Source organism: Zonotrichia albicollis, chromosome 3 (assembly GCF_047830755.1).
Source record: "Zonotrichia albicollis isolate bZonAlb1 chromosome 3, bZonAlb1.hap1, whole genome shotgun sequence".
Lineage (NCBI taxonomy): Eukaryota > Metazoa > Chordata > Aves > Passeriformes > Passerellidae > Zonotrichia > Zonotrichia albicollis.
The window spans coordinates 10,250,456-10,270,874 of record NC_133821.1 but is presented as its reverse complement, the minus strand read 5'-3'; the positions used below and the strand labels follow the sequence as shown (position 1 = coordinate 10,270,874).

General features: G+C 41.7%; 1 long non-coding RNA gene across 1 annotated transcript in view; it reads left to right on the top strand.

Moving 5' to 3' along the window:
- The window catches only part of LOC141728449 (uncharacterized), a 53,336-nt gene that overhangs the window by 3,221 nt on the left and 29,696 nt on the right, over positions 1-20,419 (top strand). The window contains exons 2-4 of the long non-coding RNA XR_012579361.1: positions 1,996-2,060; positions 3,243-3,311; positions 19,134-19,254. This is a non-coding gene — a long non-coding RNA (uncharacterized LOC141728449). The remainder of the gene's footprint in view (positions 1-1,995; positions 2,061-3,242; positions 3,312-19,133; positions 19,255-20,419) is intronic.

Genomic DNA, 20,419 nt, shown 5'->3' with positions numbered 1-20,419 from the left:
GAATTTCATTAGGTCATGCAGCTGTGCTAATCAGGTTTCTTTACAGTGGTGGGCATGGCTGTTATTTCTGGGTTTATCTGTAAAATTGTTCTCATCCAAACGTTGTCTTGTCAAACGGCCCTGACTAAACTGTCCCGAATTTAATCAGCTGGGCCTTCCACCTTAATCTGGGGCAAGCAGGCTTTGGTGTGGAGCAGCTCTTCCACTCCTGGCTGCACGTTCCCTCCCCATGGGTGACACCTGGGCATGTGGCACAGCTGGCCTGGGCCAGCAGGGGACAAACCTGCCAGAACCAAATGTGCCTTTCAGAACAACCTGCTGAGCTGATGTGCACAACCACTGAGGCAGAGGCAAGCACTGCCTGCTGCTCTGCCTGCCTGCAGTTGCTGGATTGGAGGAAAAATTAAGATGTTCTTCCTATGAATGTTTTGGTCCAGGAGCTCCTGGCTCAATGCAGAAAAACGTTGCTTGTATATTCCAGCCCATTAGACCTGGCTTCTTCTTTATTTTTCATAATTATTTGATACATTGCTTTCTATTAAAATAATTAAACCATGAATCTTCACGTTATTTACAGTTTTTCTCATGTTATTAAGCTGTAATTTGACCAAGAGATATGAGCATAATTTACCATATGATTGCAGAGCTTTTAATGTGTGCTTCTGCAGTGAATAGCAGCTATTAAGCTAAGTGGTTTGCCCTGTAAAATGACATGATGTCATAATATTTCTCTGAAAATACAAAATTAAGTATCATTAAATCCTATAATTAGGTAGCTATAGGTTATATTTGCAACTTGAAAAATGGAGTCAGGCAGCCTGATTCTCCATGCTGTAGTATTCCAGGAATTTTGTCAAAACTGCACAGGAGCAAATGTTGTGCTGTACAGAACGTGAGCTGCCTCCCCAGCCCTGTATTTCAGTATAATTCCCTTTTTGTTCTCTTTCCAGGAACTGGGGGTTTCCAACATGTTTGCAACAGCAAAGCAGCTGGTCCAGGAGTGTGGATATTCTTTTTTCAAATAACAAATCCAACTTTTGTGTCTATTTTACTCGTTCTTTAGAAATCATGTGAATTTCTTAGATGACAGTGTATGATTGATCATAAACTATTTTTTTTATTTGGACAAATGTTAAGTCCTTTTTTTTTTGCCTTGTCAAATTTTTATAATGTTGTTGACAGGTTTTGTTGTTTCTTTTAAATCTTCATCTAATTCTAAAACAATTACTTTTTTGGTGACTTTAACCTGATTTGTATTACTTCTGTACTCCTAATTTATTTTCTAAGGCACAGGATATTTTAGCAATTGCTTTAGTTAATTGATGTCTGGTGTTTCTCCTCAATATCTATACTTACTTTTACCTCTGAAGGTATGCAATGCATCTACATATATATAATAGATATATTAATATATACAATATATAATGGTATATATAATTATATACTAGTATATATAATATATGCATATAATTATATATTAGTATATATAATATATGTATATAATTATATACTAGTATATATAATATATGTATATAAAATATATATGGAATGTACATAAATATGTATTATATATATAATGTATATATATAATATAATTTTTTTTTTATAGCACTGTATCTATATATTCTAAGTTTTTCTAGAACGAGCTATTAATTTGAAGATGACAGCTCTAATGTTAGATGTGATCCCAGCAGATGTTTTGTATCCCCGCGCTGTTCTGGAGCTGCCTCTGCTGTGGATGCAGTGAAATAAATGCTTTGTGCCATCTACTGGTGCCGCTGGGAGCTGCGTCAGCCGGAGCCGCGGGGGAAAAGAAGGAACCTCGCTGGAGATAACTGAAATGCTGTTTATTATTTTATGTTTTTAAGTGCTAACTAATGCTAAACACATGCTAATTAACTCACGCGTTAACCCCTTTCCCGCCCCAGCCTTCCCACCAGTGCCCTACAACTTTATCCCAATTTTTATACACTCTGTAAATATTTTGTTTTGCAGGTAGGTCAGTCGTGTTTTAACAGAGTGGAACAGTCCAGGCTGGTGGTGTAGAGTGTGCTGTGAATGTGAGCGTGGTTTAGACCTGTTACTCTTTCTATAATAATTCCTAATTACAGCGTATGCCACGATCACTTAGAATTAAATAGAGTTCCCCCAAACACATTCTCCCCTATGAGTTTTCTCTGTTCCCTTGCTAAGCCTGGAGTTACAGAGCTGCTGGCATGGGAGCCTCAGCCCAACTCAGTGCAGGGTTAAATGAGGCCTTTTAGCTGAAACCTCTTTGTATCCTACAGCCTCATAATAGCCTATTGTGTTTTCTGGGGTTTTTGTAAGGCTCAGATGTCACACTCAGTCCTTGGCTGTTTCAGTATCATCCCTGTTATCACTGGTGTGTTAAATACATTTCCTGTACATTCTGATTGTAAATATTATTTGTTCTTTCTCTGCTGGATTTTGCTTTATCTCTCAAGGGCACAAAGAGCAGATCTACAAATGTTCCAGTGTCCCTCTAGTTATGGTTGATCTATGCAAAGGGAGAGCATCCAAGAAATAATTAGAGAAAAAACCCTTCCTCTCCCCCCCCCAAAAAAAACACCAAAAAACCCAAACAAACAAAAAAAAAAAAAAAAAAAAAAAAACAAAAAGAACCCCAAAAATCCAAACCCTTTACAATTTAGAATATTATGTGTTCAAGGGTCAGGCACTTCACTTTCTTCCACACTCAAGAACTCAATCCCAGCTGAAATGTAACCTTCAGCAGACACACCTGGCCTAGAAATGAGGATTCTCTGGGTCTGCTTCAAGTAAAACCCAGTTTATCCTGTCCAGGAGGGAGGTATTTTCCTCATTTGCCAAGGGTTTTTAGATTTATGTTCTTTGTTAAAAATACAGTATAAGCAGCTAGTAGTGTATTTTTGTGCTGGTTTTCATACATGTAGTTAGTTGATCTACTGGTATATACTTTGAAAACTTGTCTGGGTGGGATATTAAAATTCTTTAATTTTGAGTTGTCTAAATGCATATATGTGTTTTAAAACATTACCTGCTACAAGTAGAGGTACAAAAATCAATACAGTAAATTAGTTTGATTTTAGATTGTACTTCAAAGTGCAAATACCAATTTAAGCAAGAGCAGTATTGCTTTCAGCAAAGTAGAGTTTTATCCAAGTGTGAGCAGGTGGATTAAATATGATGATATAGGAAAAAGACTCAGCCTTTTAGTATTTCAATTTTTTCTTCTCTTGCAGGTAAATGCCCCAAACAATCATCTTTGCTTTTGTTGTGACTGATTGTTATGCCTGGGAAAACGAGCTGCAGTAAGTGCACAGTTAACATGAATTTTCATGGGGAGGAAAAATAGTTAATTATTGCAACAGTACAGCTACTATGATCAGAGCAGTGACTCATGCAAGTCAAGCATATAATTGTCCATGTAATTTGTTTGAAGTCAGCTGGGTTCCAACATTCTTGTTCCTGACTATAGCTGTTAATTTTTCTTTCGTTATTTTCCCTTCAAAATCTGCTGAAATTTGCTGAGGTTGGGTGTTTTTTAATATATATATTATTGTTAGAAAGATGTCAAGTTGTGTCTGACAGCCTCAGAGGGGCAAAACTGCTGCAGCTCCATGTCCCCAGCTCCTACCAGGAGCAAGGCTGGAAATGTTTCCCATAAAACTCTGGCACATCTCACATATTCATGGTTTAAACAAGAAGCAGCTCATGATTTCTGTATTCCTCCGTTTTCCCTTTTTAATGACTCTTGTCACTGCTCTTACACTCTCTGTCATCTGCAAAAGGCTGTGAATTTGGGTTAGATTCACTCCAGTGGGAAGTATTGTAGACAGGAATTTAATTCTAAGCTACTTTGTATTGGTGGGAGAAAAGAACACACTTGTACTGCTGCTCAGGATTGAAGCAAACTTTCACCTCCTTTAATATACTAAACACACATTGTTTGCAACCTCTTGGAATCAGGGAAAAATGGCTGTGCATGATCTAATATTTGCAGGTTCATACAAACATTTTTTAGTAGCTCCTACTATATCCTAGTGAATTAACAGCAATGTCTTTTAACAAATTGATACAAATAGGGAGTACTTTTCACTAATAATTTTGTTTCTCCTAAATTCCAAATGTATTTTCTGTTCCTCTGCATTTTGGTCTTGCTGTCATGGGTGGAACTGGCAAGTCCCACAGCTTCCATATGCCATGTGTACCTATATTTGTGAGGTTTTTATACAAATCCCATGCTTTATGGGCTTGTGTCCTTGCAGAGCACAGTTGTGTTGCTTTTGTTCCCAGCACAGGTGAGTTGATTCAAGACAATGTGTAGTAAATATTTCTTTGTGACAGGAACTGGCAGGTTCTGTTTAATTCCAGCAGCAGGGCCCCAAGGTCCATGATTGCCATCAAATCACCTGCAGAAGGGTTCGTGGCTCTTAGCAGGCTCTCATCCTGCTGAGACAAGGAAAGAAGTCACAGCCACCAATTGCTGACCTGCATTAGTCAGCACAAAGGTTTTTTGTCTTCAGAGGACATTGGGATTGAGACAAGGTGAGATACTGCAGAGCCAATTGGAATGACTCCTAACACCTTCTGTCATTTAGTCATGAGGTTAAAATATAAGGAAAATCTTTTGGGGGCAGAGGTGATTGGGTACTACTGGTATAAAATAGAAATTACTATCAGTGATGAAAATATGCCTTTGGAACAGAATCAATACTTCATTCAATTTGGTGATACAGAGTTTATCAATTGTTGTGGATCACTAACAACTGGGAAAGTTGTTCTGGATGCAAGGGTTTCACCACAGACAAAACTTTGGGCTTTGGCAGGTGTTGTTCATCCTAAAGGGAAGGGGATGGTTGAGCCTTGGATTGCAGAAGTCTCCTGGTGTTCCCTCTGAGTGGAACATTCATGGCTGTAACTAAAATATGAGGGAATTAATCTCAGGGTTATGTTTTGTGTCTGAGAACACAGTGAAGGCAGCACAGTGGTCATGGTAAAGCACTAAAGTTTAATCTGTTACTTTCCTACTGTCAATAAAACTAAACAAAAGCTGAGTCTGTAGGGCCTAGCAAGCTTGGGACAGCTCATCCTGAAGCCTTGCATCAAACCCTCCTTTCTGTCTCCATGTCTTCCCTGATATTCTGCACTCCTCCATCCCTTCACCATGAAACTTGCACTTTATTTTTTGCTGCCTTCTGTACTGAGTGTACAGCCCTGCTTTTTTAGCACCGGCACAGGAGTGATGCAAGCTCCTCCTCTGACCTCATATGGCTTCTGCTCCTGCTCACCCAGCCAGGCCTTTCACATGCCTCCTGTGGCACTGCCACCCCTTTCCATGCTCCAGCAGGGAACAGACAGCTGGCCTTGAAAGCCCAGCAAACTCAGTCAGGCTTCTCTCTGCTCCTGGAGTTTATAACCTTAAAGGAGCTCAGCACTGGGTCCTGCCCCTTGTGCTTCTCAGGAAGGTTGGTTATGTTGGGAGGTGGGAGAAGGAAAGGTGAAGGATCACAAAGGAGAGAGAATTTTTTTCAAGGCAAACATCTGATTCTCTTGGTTGGGACTTGAGAGCTGTGGAAAACATGTTCACTCTCCTGTGAAAATTTTACAAGTTTAATAAAGGGCATTAGGAGACAAGGACCATAGAGCAAAGGGGCAAAAGCCTCTGTGTGGTTCAAGCAGTGCCAGGCAGAGCTGCTGTCCCTGGGGGTCTGGCAGGACAGGGAGCAGGGCTGGGTTTCTCACAGGTCAAAAGAGAAAGTTTGGTGGTAGGAAGAACAGGAAAGGGAGAGGTATATGTATCTTTCCTCTTCAAGATGTTTTCTAAAAAACATGAGAGGTTATTAAAAAAAGCTGTGTGGAGGTAAGACATTGCTAACCCTTTATATTTAGGGCCCCAATTTGCAAAATCAGCTGCAGGTCCACATGTGTCAGTTAGGTGAGAGATTTGATGCAAAGATGCCTGTTCTCAGTGGTCTGTGTTTATGACAAATAACAGACTGTGAGCCTGATTCTCCTTGCTTTATGGTAAATGCAACACAAACTTCTCTACAAACTGGCTCAGGGTCTCATTTACTTGCAGCAGGAGCGGTGTAGCAAAGCGCCTCACTCTGGATCTCCCTCCTGCTGGAATTTCCCCCGTGTCGCAGCGGTTTCGCTCCCGGCGTGCCCCTGGCCGCTGGAATGCGCACGGGCAGGGCCCGGGGCGAGGGGCAGCGCTGGGAAAGGTCAGGGCAGCCCGGGGCGCAGCCAGGAGCCGGCCGGGCAGTGGAAAGTTACAGCCCCGAGCCGCTGCAGGAGCTGCCCGGTGCTCGGAAATGTGACACCTGCACAGCGCTCGCTGCTCTGCTTCCAAGTGCTCATCTCCTTTGAGGGGAGCAGGGAATTTAGGGTGGTCTATCGTGTATCTTTATTAGAGGAAATTTTATTTAACCCCCTAATCTAAATCTTCTGCTTATATCCTGCAAATATTTGTGTTTTATCAATGTTTTTTCACTGAAAACTATCCTGATCTCAGGCATGATAATTCTGCATGAAAATGATAGTAAGCATGACTCATTGTGAGAAGAGTGATGGACAAAAATAGGCCAATTTTTATCAAATCATATTCTGTCTTAGTCCTTCCCTGTGTATGGTACCAGAGCACACTAACACAGCAAGGCAATAATATTTGCTAGTAGCTGTTTGTGTTTCCAGTGGAAATCAGTGTAAAACTGTCTTTCATCCACAAGAAAGAGCTGTTTGTCCAAATTTCATTTGCTTGATGCAACATGGAATTTGTCTTTCTGCTTTTGTAGGAACTCATTCAATGCTGTTTAATGTAATTTTAAATCACATTCTAGTAACTGCTATAAAAAAGATCTGGGTGAAGGTTCATGACAGCAGTCCAGCTATTTGGCACCGGTTTTCTGTAAACAAATCAGTGAATTGTTTAACCAGTGTGAACTAAGAATTCCCCAATGCCTTGTGAATGAATGTGCTGCAGCTACAAAGAGATTTCATTAACTAATGTGAACCTCCAAAAGAAAAGGAAGGACAGGAAGAAAACCTTGTGCAATGCGTGTTGCAATTGTAGCTATGGGTCATGCAGCATGTTTTGGGTCTGGTTATTTAGAAAGGATGGATTTTTCCTTGCTGTGAACTGACTGTTCTGCTTATATCTCAGTAATGCCTCAAGTCTGATAAGAGAGGGAACTGATCAGAACTTGCTGGTCTTGGGAACCCTGTGAGACCTAAGCCAGCAGAGATCTGGGCTGTCAGGGACTGAAAGTGGTTTGGCCATTCTATTTAGAGACACACCAAAATATAGACGTATTTTATAGTGTTTGAAATACCAGCATGTCTCTAGAAACTGTTATCAGAAAAGATAAGAGTTGGAGCAATTCAAAGTTTATCAGCTAAGGCAAGTTGTCATTTCAGGGTGGCTTTAACATACAGGGCAAGCTGTGTGGTTGTACATGCACTCCTAGGGAGTGCATCACTCCCTGCTGACTGAGCTCTGGCACTGCACAGACACAATCCAGAATATGAGTTTAGCTATCCCTGGAGATGTGATTTACAGTGCTGGTCACAACCAGCTGATAGCAGCCACAGAACGAAGCTGTATAGAGAAGCTTTGGCAATAGAGCCCACGGGTGCCTTGGGAATGCTGAGCATTTAGCACCTGCTTGCTGCTGTTTGGCACATCCCTTCACTGAGGGAGGCCTCGTGTTAACACCGAGTCTAGCAAAGAATTACTCCACTCAGTAATCACAAGCGTATGCAATAATTGCAGCATTTCAAATGTTGCTTTGATCCTTTTTTGGTTTTTTTGTTTTTTTTTTTTATTTCAAATGTTGCTTTGATGCTTCTCAAGTGCTGTTCACACAGGAAGTCAGGCAGGCTGGTTTAAGGGGCTGCCCAGCTGTGTGGCAGTGGGAGTAAGGAGCTCTAGACAGGAATCCAGCTCCAAAGCTCTGTTATCCAGGGTCTGCACCACCCAGGAAATTCTCAGCCTTAGGTTTTGCTCAGGAACTGCTCCATAAAATGCCATGGTGACAAGGTCCATGGATAACCAGCAAGTGAGCATGTGGAAAAGGGCTGAGAAAACCTTCTAGCCTTGCTGCTGACCACTTGGCTGAACACTGACAGCTTTCCTGAGTTCCCATATCAGTGAAAGAGAGAAAAGCAATGTTCTGAGCTGGATCCCCATTCAGTTAAATACCTAATCATGCTCTGTTCCATGAAGACTGAGGTAAAGATGACATCTGCCACTTCACTGTGACATCTCAGTATGTTCAGGAAAGTGTCTTTTCTGAGAAATTTGCAAGACGAAAGAAGTTCAAGCACAAATTGTGCACTCAGGAAGCTTCCTTCTGTGTGCAAATCCTGTTCTCTAACAGGCCATCCAGTTACCCTGTGTGGAAAGAGAACTTCTGCTCAGCAACCAGGTGCCTAAAACACAGAGAGAGGACTCTCCTTGTTCTTGACATCCTTCTCTTTTGTGGGCTATGCAGCCAAATTTTTCTTCCATTTGAGAACCCAGTTCTCAGTTCTGGCAGCAGCATCACAGTTTTTGTGTGATATGAACTGAATAAAGCAAGATACGTCAGATTTGTGTGCAGCAGTTTGAGGTGACACTGAGACATCCATGTGTAGTTCATTAATAAAGGTAAGCAGGAGGATGAGCTTTTGTTACTCTTTAGAATGCCTTGGGCATTCTGAAAAGGCAAAGCCTTTCTTTTCTTGAAGCCGAAACAGTTCTAGATGCCTTGAAGACAAGAAATAAGCAGCAGGTAAGTCGGCATTGCTTTTCCTGTTCTAACAGACTCCCCCTGAGCTGCCAGGGATGTTTGTGCCCTTGGCACGACTCTTTCAATGGGGCTGCAGAGCCAAATGAGCCCGGGCTGCTCCCACAGTGCCTTGGGCACCCCCAGTGTCCGTGGGGCTGCAGGGTGGCAGTGGCTGGCAGGGCTTGTCTGGCACTCCTGGAGGCTGCAGGGGATCAGCCCCAGCACTGACAGAGCCCACTGCAGCTCACAGCCCTGTTCTAGCTGTGCCTTGTGCTTAAAATCCATCCCTGGCCAGGGAGTGGCCACGGATGAAAGGAATGGCACACTGGTACTGGTGAGGAGTGCTCTGTGACCTGCTTGGGAGAGCAGAGGGATCCACCATCCTTCTGGGAAAAATGGGTTGAATTTATCCCTGTAGTCACCAGTGGTTTGGGAAAAGAAATCTTGCTTAAGGCAACAGATGTTTCAAAGTAAAAAAAAAAAACAAACCCAAACTACGTGGATTTGGATGGAAGACTTTGTCTTTTAAACTGGACCCCCACACCAAGAAAACACTCTTTTACAAATAGTTACTTTTTTTTTTTTAATTTGACTCCAAAATGAGTATCTGAACTTCAGTGGGTTTAAAACAAACAATTTTTTTCCATTTGAACTCTAAAATGAGTATCTTAACTTCAGTGGGTTAAGAACAAACAATTGGAATATGTGTACTTGGAGCCAATTCTGTGGTTCTAGGAAATTCAGAGTTGGTTTGTACAGTTTGAGCTTCCTGTAGGAATAAAAATATTAGTCCCCTGGTAGCATAGCAGTGTATGGCTGTATTGAAATTGGATTTATTGTCCCCTGAGCTTGCTGGGTCACAATGTGTCCCAAGGTGCTCTAAATACCCTCGGAGTTAACAGTGGGCTGGCTGCAGGGCAGTGAAGGAAAAAGAGGAATGTTCTGCATTGATAAGCCTGACAGCAAGGCCCTGTGGAGGAGAGAGTGATGAAAAGGACCCTGGTCAGCCCTGCATGGCCCTGTGATGGCTCTGTGAAGGAGCAGAGCCTGAGCTTTGTCTCCTTCTTACCTGGTGCTGCCAGCTGAAACTTTTCTGTTAATTCTTGTAGTGAACCCCCACATGACTGTGGAGTTTGATGTTTAACTGTATCATGTGTCCCTTTCCAGCAAACTCTGAAATGACTGAACAAAAGTGGAGTCACCCAGGACTCTACTTACATCAAAACAAGAATTTTGATTTTTGTTGTTATTTTTTGGCTTCTTTTGTTGTTGTTGTTAGAGAGCACCATAAAATCTTCTGCAAATTCTGAAGAAATCCCAAGGGCTGCAGGTGAGGCTTCACTGCCACCTCTGTTTCCAGCACAGGGCTGGTGTTCTGCAGCTCTGGGCACTGAGTGACTCAACATCCTGGGAGAAAAAGCTGTCCTGGTTGGGGACATCAATGTGCATGGAAACTGAGAGCTGCCTGACCCTCCCAGGTATCTTTAAAATGAGAGTACTCTTGGTTCTGGCACAGTGAGCTTCCCTTTCCCTGAGGTGGCTGTAACACAGGCACCAATGGCTGCTGTAACCTGTTCACTTCATTTTGGGGTGAAAAGCTAAAGAAAGCCTCAGTCTGAGCTCGTGTCTGTGTCCTGGCCTGAAGTGTCAGTGAGCCTCAGACCAGTCTGGGTGCATTTTGAAAGCAGTGGATTGAGGGCCCAGATGATGAATTGCAGCATTTTTAGGCCCACACTGGAAATATATCCCAGCAATATAAGGGAAAACAGCTCCCACCCCAAGGAGTGCAACTGCAGGAGACCCATTTGTGTGTGTGGTTGGATCCAAGTAAAATGAAATCCAGAGTGGCAGTGGCCCAGGGTGAAACTTGATGCTAATTGTACATAAATAGCAGAGGGACTGTCATATGACAGGCTATAATCAATAAAACATTCCTGTTGGGACTAATCTGCATGTCAGGTGTCCTCTCTGGAATGGAGTGCTGGCACTGCTGTGTACCCTGATTTAAGGGTTGTTCAGCATTTATTCCTCACAGAACATGGATTTCTACTTCTCACTCAAAAGATCTGGAGCAAGCAAATGAATGAAATATTCTGTGGTGTAGCTGCCAGGCACTGTATCCATAGTTCTGATAAAATGATGGATGTGTGGAAATGCATTCTTGGAGTAAAACTGACTTTTTTTCCCTAATAAGAAATTTAGGATCTTTTGTTTCACCTAGTTAGAAAACAGAGCTCAGCCTTGGTAGATTCTATTCATGGGTTTTTTTCTTTGCATGTCTGGAATTGTAGATAAGATTTTAATTTTTTTTTAACAAGGAACAGTTTGATGCTCTTTGTGATCACATCACAAATAGCACATTCAGAATTTGTTGGCTGATGTTTTTGTAAATTCCAATTTCTAATAATTTGCAGCTACAATTGCTTGTAGCTCTAATACTAAAATAATTTCTGAAACTTGACATGTAGGGGATTTTTTCCTTACTAGAATTATGCAGAGCTGTATTAAAATGATAATGGGAAAAAAGAAGTGATGGCTGCAAGGGAAACTGTAGAACCAGGGTTAAGAGGGAAGGTCTGTTAGTGGCTAAAAAGTGATTTCATTCAAATGAAAAGGAGGAACTCACCTAAATAGAGATGTCAAGAGGATGGGCACCTGAACTGGAGCCATGGAATATTCTGCTAGAGAACACTTTGTGCTTCTGAGTGTTTGGGTGAGAGTTCCTCTGACTAAAATCAGTGTGATAGATTGACTTTGAAATAAATGCCATCTAACTTTTCATAAGATCTCAGAGAGAATTTTGTTACAGGAGTTTCCTACAACAAAGTTAAAATCTTATTGCGTAAATGCTTGGAGGGCTAGAGAATTGTATGAAAATTGGTACATTATGAAAGGAAGTTGCAGGAATTTTCCTCCATCTTGCTAAGTTTTAAACCTACTAAAAGGAATTAATTTTAAGCCTCTACAGCAAAGACTCAAAAATGCCTGCAGGGAGAAGTGGCAGACAAGATGAGCCCTGTTAAGAGCTGTCCCTCCATGTGACAATTGCTGCTGTCCCCTCTTTGGGGGAGGTTTTTGGCATCCTGCAGGTTTGGGGCACCCAGGCAGCTCCACGTGCAGCCACTGCTGGCAGGAGGCAAAACTGCAGCTCTGAGGGCAGGAGAAAAATTTATTTTATATTATTATTTATTTTAATATTATGCTATTTTTATTATATTTTATTTTATTCCAGGCAATGCTGCAGTATCTTCCCTGGCCCCCTGAGGAACATCTCAAGCTCAGTGCCCCACATCAGGCATCGTTCACAGCTTCCTTCTCATCCCACCAAAGAATCCCTGAGCTGTATTTCCTCATTTCCCTTCTCTGAACAGTCCATCTTCCTTCCCCACCTTCTCACATGGCTGTCCTGGCATTCTCTTGCTGTGATATTTATATAGTTCTTAGCTGGAAATGGATTTCTTGTGGACCTGGAATGCTCAGGGAATTGCATTACACTCCAAGGTGACTTTCCCTGCAGTGACAGCTCTGTTCCCTGTGCTAGCAGGCACACAGGCTCTGCCTGTGCCCTGCTCTTGTCATGTGATGCATTTTTCCTCTCAAACAAGGCATTTCCTTGAAACAATTGCTATTTTCAGCCTCAAATCACCTGACACTTTCTGATGTCACGTTGTGATTCAGCCCTTTCATCCAAACAGGTGAAGAAGCTTGGTGTTTGCTTTTTAGGAGTCCTGTGCTTCTGGGATTGTCACAGACCTCCTGGGATGAAATCCTAATGTAATTCTGAAAGGGGAATATAGATTAAAGTAGTGTAATTTGCCTTTAAAAGTTTTCCCTTTCATGTGATAATCTGATTAGAACTGAGGCACTGGTTCATATTTTATTCCCCATAGAGGAGAGGTTTATGCCAGGTTCTTGCCTCATGTTTGATTCAGGTGTTTGTGAAGTGTTGGTAATGGCAGGACATCGCAACAGGGTTATTTGCATGGGGCTTTCTGAGCATTATTAATCCTTCTCTAGAAATAAACCTTTTCCTGAAGGCTCAGAGGCTTTATTTCATTTGGATAAACATAGAACTTCTCACATCACTTCCAAAGTGCAGCCAGGATGTTTCTCTTGAGAATTTCTCCTTTTTTCTTTATGGATTGCCATGAGAAATGATGGAATTATAACTGTGCAGCTCAGTGTCAATCCACTGCATAAACTCACCTGTGATTTGGAGAGGGCAGGGTGGTGCCTGAATCATGACTTTCTTCTCCTTCTAGGAAATATTAGTTCATTTTACAAATTGCACATAATATTTTCTAGCTGGTTTAAAGGAAGCATTTGGGTTTGTACCTTGGATAAATGACAGCCATTTCACCTCAGGTGCAACCCAAACACAATATTTGAAGTGAGGGGGATCAAAACTATATTAGCTTCAACTTGAAATGATTTCTGTGAGCACTCACTTCTCCACAGTGAGAAGTAAAACTTAATTTTTTATTTTCCTGTTTTGTCCCCTTTAATTTCTTTGGACAATAGAACACAGTGAAGAAATTTCAGTGGAGTTACTGGAGGGGATGGACCTGACTCACCACGACTGAAACTTGTAAAGAATTATGATATTTGTAAAAGTTAATCACAACAGAAGTGCCCAAATCTTATCTGGGCATCCAGGAGAGATGAGAATCCCTGTTCTCAGGAGAGTGGGGTGCAATAGGGACAGTGCTCCATGCAGCAGGAAGGAATCCCACAAGATACAGAGATGCTGTGTGTGTTTCTGCTCCAGGCCAGTGGTGTGGGTGTGCCTTACCCCCCATGGCCTTTATTGCAGGCATTGTGACCCTCTCAAGGCAAGAACAGAGTGTTAGGAAAGTGCTTGGCATGCTATGGATCCTACTGGGAATAATTATAATAATACTCAGAAAAAAAGGATTTCTTGGTTTTTAGCACGAGGCAAACTTCTTGTCAAAGGTGCTGACCAATTGAGTTGAAATCTGGTTGCATATTGTGGGATCTGAAAGTGTTGAAACTTAAAAAATCTTTTCATGCTGCTGAAAGTCACTGGAAGGTTGGGATGTGTTGCTCAACACAGGAAGAATCCCAGCACAATAAATTTTGAGTACCTTCCCCTTAGGCCTCAAGGCTGCTGTGAGAAGGTTGGGTTTTGCTGAAGGATAGGGGTGATGATGTTGCATTCCCTGCTCAGGAAGCAGCTGCCAGGGCTGGCACTGGGATAGGGCTGGGGAGTGCAGAGGAATCCGGAGTCCTGAGCACCTTCTGGCTCCTCCTGTGCCTCCCAGGAGCTTTGCAGGAGCTCCTTTCTGCAGCAGTGATGGCACTTGGGTCATCCGGGGTTTCCAGGGATGCTCCTGGAGCATGGCGGATGCTGGGCCTTGTTTTCCCTCTTGGCTGCTCTCAGGGAAAACAGAATTGTGATTTCTCCTCCCTGCAGAACTGGAACGTGTGTTCCGCTGGGCACTTTCAAAGTAGGTTCAGGGGTTGTCTGGTGCTTAAACATCAAAATAATGTTGTGAGCTCGTAGGTGAAAGTGGGTTTTGAGGCAATGGTGTGGTTCCAGGTACTTCTTGTGGAACGGATCTGCCATCAGCCCTTGGCTCCTCCTCCTCTGCTAAGTTATCTGTTCTCAGGTGATGGCACCCAGCTGTAAATGTTGCTGCTTGCTCACATTTCCCTGCAGTTCCTTCATTTTGCTCTTCTGCCTGGCTGGGGCTGCAGCAGAGTTCTGGCACAATCTCAGCCAGGGTGAGAAAAAAAGCATTTTCAGATGTCACCAACCACCACATTGGTTCATACAGATCTTAGCTGCCAGTCCTCCTTTGTCATCTTTGACAAAATAAATGGGGTTTGTTATTTGCTGTTCATTAATACACAAGCTTGGGGTGAGAGAATGGGGGAAATTTGCACATCAACTCTAAATCCTTTATTTTAGTTCTTGTCAGACAACAGAGAAAACGATGCAAGAGAGTAAAATTCAGTGGAGAGGGGGAAAAATACTGATGGCTTGAGGTGGTCACTATAACATTATATGACTGTGTTCCCTGCTTAATGCTTTACTTTCTCTGTGGTTCTGGGCCTGCAAACCTGATGGGAAATTTATTTTCACATTGAGAACTGGAGCACGTGTAGTTTAGAAATTTTATACACACATTTTATAGCATGAGCAGTAGGTTCCCTCCAGCTTGCTTTACTAGTGCTGGTTTTTGCATGGCTGGAGTTGTCTTGTTGTAACAGATAATCCCTTCTGAGCTGAGCAATGGCACAGAATATCGGAGTGGTTTTCTCCCTGAGCACTCAAGGACAAATCAAAACAAAAGAAATGTGAGCAGTCACACCCAGTGTTGCATTTTTGTCATCATTATGTACGGGGCACTGCTCTTGAGAACACACTTGGAGGCAGTGAGGTATTTTCAGCTTCAGTACTTCTCATGTGGCCAGAACTGGATTGAAGATTTTTAGGGTTTCCCATTTGTGACCTCTCTTAAAGACCAGTTCAAGGGAGATATTCACACAAGGAGTTCCACTGGTGTTCTGTGTGTGAAGGATCTTCCAAGGGTCACCTGGAGGCTGGATATTGAGGTGCTGAGCATCCTTTTTTCTCCAAAAAAAAAACCCCAGCGAACCAACTTTCATTATCACTTTACAATAAATAACTTTTCTTATAACTTCTTTTAAAAATCCCTTTTTCCTCCTGTTTGATTTTGTCAAAGGCCCAGTTAAAAGTGGTGTTCAGTGGTCACATTCTGAGATCTATTTAGGCACAGAAAGACACCTTGGAGAGTTTTCAGAAGTGTTTTATATTTGGAATGTTTTCCCACATCCAAGTCTCTTCTCTACTGCACAGAAAACAGCCCCTGTTGAGAGAAGAGAGCAGCTGAATTCCAGGGATTTTCTTCTCCCAGTTTAGCTGGGAGTGTGAGGCTGTCAGAACTTGTTCTCAGTTTCAGCTCAGTAATTCAGTGTTTGCCTCCCTGCTGAATGGGATCCTCAGGAGGAAGTTCATAATATGGGTGTCATTTGAGTGCTGCTCTCTAGTCCTGCCTTTCTGACAAGAAAACTCTTAGTTCACAGAGGAGCTCTCAAACTCATTTAGGCTCCTGTGCAGGGACACTCCCTGTGTTTATTTAACTGCACTTGGAGTTTCTGAGCACCAAAATAAATTATTTGCAGGAAATCCCTGAAACTTGTCTGTGATAAATGTGAGCCTGAAGATTTCCCCTGAGCTATGTCTAGCATGAGCTGTATTCGTTGTAGGGATCATGTTTATGCTATTGAAATGTTTAACAGATCTTTTAGGGTGTAACATTTTGTTTCCCATTAAGTGAGCAAAACAGTTTATTGATGATGAGAAAAGCTGAAGGTTTTGATTTACAGTTTGTTTGTTGCTTCATCATTTCAGTATCTTACATTTACAAGTGTATAACAAATTAAACACTTGAAGTAAAAGATTGTTCATAGAAGTCAATAAAACACTGGCAGAACCTTCCTCTCACCCTGTCCATGGGTGTGTCTGGCAATTTGCAATTTACCAGATTCATTTCCATCAAGATAATTAACTGCAGAAGTTTGATGAATTGTAGTGTGACCAGAGATGGTAAGTGTTGGTAAATATTACCAGATTTCTGAGGGTTTTAATTATTATTAGGCTAAAACCACTAAGAGTTCATATGAAAGCTGAGAGTTCATATGAGTGTTCCAGAAATTTGGTGGTTTGATTTTTTTCCACCAAACCACGTCTGGCATTTACTTGTCCTTTATACTGGCAATGTTTATAAACAATAATGCATCTATACAAAAATGTGCACTAAAAATGAGTCATTAGGGGTTTTCAGCCTCCAACTCTTAAATCAATGCTAGAATAAATTTGGCAGTAGATCACAGGTTTGTTTAGAAGATGAGGCTGAGAATTACCTACAAAATGGTCTGTGTAGCACTATCCTTAATTTGTGGGTGTGATTTGTGTGGTCAATAGACACCAATTCTCTTTTTTGATTATGTCAGCACAGCTGAAAGGTGCAGGCAGGACTGGTTGGATCAAGGTAATGAAGATTTCATGGCATTTTGTTGGGGGTCTTTTGGAGAATTGCTCTGCTTCTCCCAGAGTAACCACAGGAAAACATCAGAAGTTTTGAGCAATTGCAGAATTCAGGTTTGAATAAGTAATTGCTCAACAATCAGCCCACAAATATTTTGCTGCATGTCAAACTTGCCAATTAGCACTTTGCCACACTACAAAGTAAAACTTTGCCACACTACAAAGTCAAACTTTTCCACGAACTGAAAATGGCACCTAGTGGTCATTTAGAAGTGATTCGTGAATATTTGTGGTAATGGGCTCTGAACTGTCTCAGTAAAATATTTTTTCCTCTTATGCTAAGTTGCTTATTCAGTTTTAAAGCAGTAAGAATCTAAACCCATGAGAAGTTGCTATAACCACACAATAGCTGCATCTTGTTCAAATAATCCTTTTAGCAGTGGGCCTAGAGGTGAGCACAAACACAAGGACTCCTTATTTTACTGGAAGGGTGTTTTTGTAAAGAACCCTGCATTATTTGGAGTGTGTTAACTCTGTTCCAGATGTTTTACATCCCACCTGATAATAATAAGTAGTGACATGAAAGGAATACAGGAATAACTGCAGCTCTGCCTCTTTTCTGTGCATCTCGTGAAGGTGTGTGCTCAAGCCAGCCACACACTGCCTGGGAAAGCAAGGAGCAGGAGAAAATGCCTCAATTCATCATTGTAGAAAAAATTCCAGATCTGCAAGCATCCTGCCCAAGTGAGGAGCTGAGGATTAAACCTCAGGAGCAGCCAGTGCTTTAAACATTTCCATGGAAAGGTCAAATCCACGTGGCTGGTAGCCAATATCACTTATCCTGGCTTTTGTATTCCCTGTCAGTCACAAAGGGGGAACACACACATGCTGGAGAAGGTAATTGTTGCAGATTAAAGCCTCCTGTGAAATGAAAGAGCCATCCAAATTCTTTAGAGTTGCTTGGCATGAGTTCTGATAATGCAGAGTTCTCTTTTATTATGATTTTAAAATGCAGCCGTCTAGCACAGACTAAACAAAAGTCCCCCAAGACAATAGGAGCAGCCTGTGAGTAAAGTGTGTGGAACTGCTGTGCACAGCTGGAGCTGGCAGGTGAAACACAGGCACACAAGTGCTTGCTCAAATAGGAATATTTAGATTTCTTTTACTTTTTCCCCCAGCCTGTGTAACTCCATCTCATATTTTATCTGCAGATACAATTTTTTTTTTTGTTCTGTCGTATCTTAGATCTATCTGCCAGCCTTTATTTTACAGAGAAACTTTTTTTTTCTCTTGTTGGGACAATAAAAAAGACCCAATTCCCTCGTGCTGCATGGCTGCTTATCATGGAAACTGAGAAAATAATAGTCATGAAACTTATATCTTGCAGGACCTATTTTTGGCATATAATATGTGGTAACAGTGTTAAGACATTTATAAAAGACACATTGATAATTTTCTGCAGGGTTGTGCTTGAGTTACACACCAAGGAGGAACACAGGATTTTTCTTGCAGTCATTAGACATTGTGCAGCTTTATTTCTAGTTCTAATAATCTGAGTTTTGCACAGGTGCTGACCCCTCTGTGCTCCCTGTTGTTCCTGGCTGAAGTCAATGAGTGCACACAAAAAATGCAGCCGATGAGGCTTCCACCTGCCCATCCTCAGGGAAATGGCAGCAGCCACTGATGGGAAGAGGCCTCCTAATTCAGGGATGGTTATTTTTGCTTTGATGCTTTTTTGTGCCTTTGTTGGCATATTCTGATAAACAGGCATGATCCCAAAATAAAACTAATTCAGGCTGACAGATGCTGTGACACATTCAGTGTGAATGGGGTTCACTGAGATTTTGCAGTTTTAAGTTACCTAATACTGAAAAACAACTGCTAAAATATTATCAGCAACTTCTTTCAGTGATTAAAAGCCAGAATGGAATTTAACAGCTTAACAAAGCTTTGTAATAAAATACCAATAAGAAAAAAATCTTGAAAATTATTTTTGAAGAAATCATAAAAATGTTAACTGGACTTATTTTTTCTGCTTGAATTCCTGCCAAAATCATTCAATTTTTTGTCATTTCCTTTTTTTTTTCTGAGCACTTTTTGATTGAGACAACTGTGGAATTTCCTGTTTTGTTTTTGTTTTGCTACTGCAACTAAAGCAGCCAGCAGCCAAGGTCATTGTAGAAAAGCAGACTTTCAGTAAAATTTGAACAAATGCATTCCCTCCCCTTGTTTGCAGCTTCTGTTCTCTGACCAATTTCCTTTGGTGGTGATTTAGTTTTTCCAGAGTGTGCATGTTCACTCACCTTCATGTTTCTTCTTGCCCACAGCGAGCCCTGTTTCCCTGTGCAGTGCCTGTTCAGTGGGGGATGTGGATTTTGAATTATCTGCTCTCCTTATGTGAAGAGATTTGTCCCTGCTCTGTATAAATGTGCTTCTGCTTGTTCCTTGGTGAGTACCCATGCACTGCAATGTTATTAAAGCTGTAATTTGCTTTCTCCAAACATTTGCAGCCATCACTGCTACATCTGCCACAGAAATTCCTTGGTAAGAACACCTGAAACTAGTCCAGAGTTGCTTTAATTTTTGAGTTGTGCCTGTGCACAGATCAGTTTCAGATTTTAAAGAACAACTTTTTCTGTAGAGATTGAGATTTATTTTTCCTGACACTTTTCCATAGCTACCACCCTCATCAGTGGGATGTAAGAACACAGTATGATGATGATAACAACAACTTGTTTATTCATCCTTAAAATACAGTTCTTTCTGTTTGTTTTCAAGAGGTTATTCAAACATAAGAAGAGCATCCAGAGAAAATGTATTTGTTGGTAATACAGTTTAAATATGGGCGTTTGTCTGCCAGTCTGAAAGCAGCAGCTGGGAGGAGGAGTCCTTGAAGTGGTTTTGGTTCCATCCTGACTTTAGGCTCCCCCATAGTTCAGAGCCTCACAGAGCTGATCCAAAGCCCTCAGATCCTTGGGATCCCTTCCCATGGCCTTGGTGAACTTGGAGAAATTGCCACCCAGAGTGCTCTCCCTTCCTGGGCAGGGGCAGGTGTGACAGAATGTTTGGGATCACTCTGGAGACACCCATTGCACAAACTTCCCCTGCCTGGGGCTGCTTGGCCAGCAGGATCTCTGATCCCAGTTTTTGGGGAGCTATGAAGCTTTGTGTGGGAATCAGGTTCTCCTTCTTACATAACACCAAGGTTTTGTAAGAAGAGTTGTAAAAAGCTGTTAAAAAACACACCACAAAAGGATTCTTCTCCAATTTCTGGTTGTAACTGCTTGGAAGGTGTTGCGCTGGGTTCTTGGGCTTTATCAATTGCTTGTGAACAGCCTTCAGCTCTTGGTGCTGAGGAATCAAAGTATTTTTCTCTTAGTGCTATTTTTAAACACATAAAAGGCCTCTCTGCTAGGTAGCAAAAGGATCCTAACACATCCTACTGGATGTGTTAAAGAGGAAAATATCCCTTTAGCCACTGGTTGCTGCCTGTACATTAATGCTTAGCAGGTTATTTCAATAGCATGCAAGCTAAATTCATATTCTATTTCTGTTGCTGATGAATTTTCAGTGATAAATGTGAGTTTTGGTAAGTTCTTGGGCTCAGTTCTGT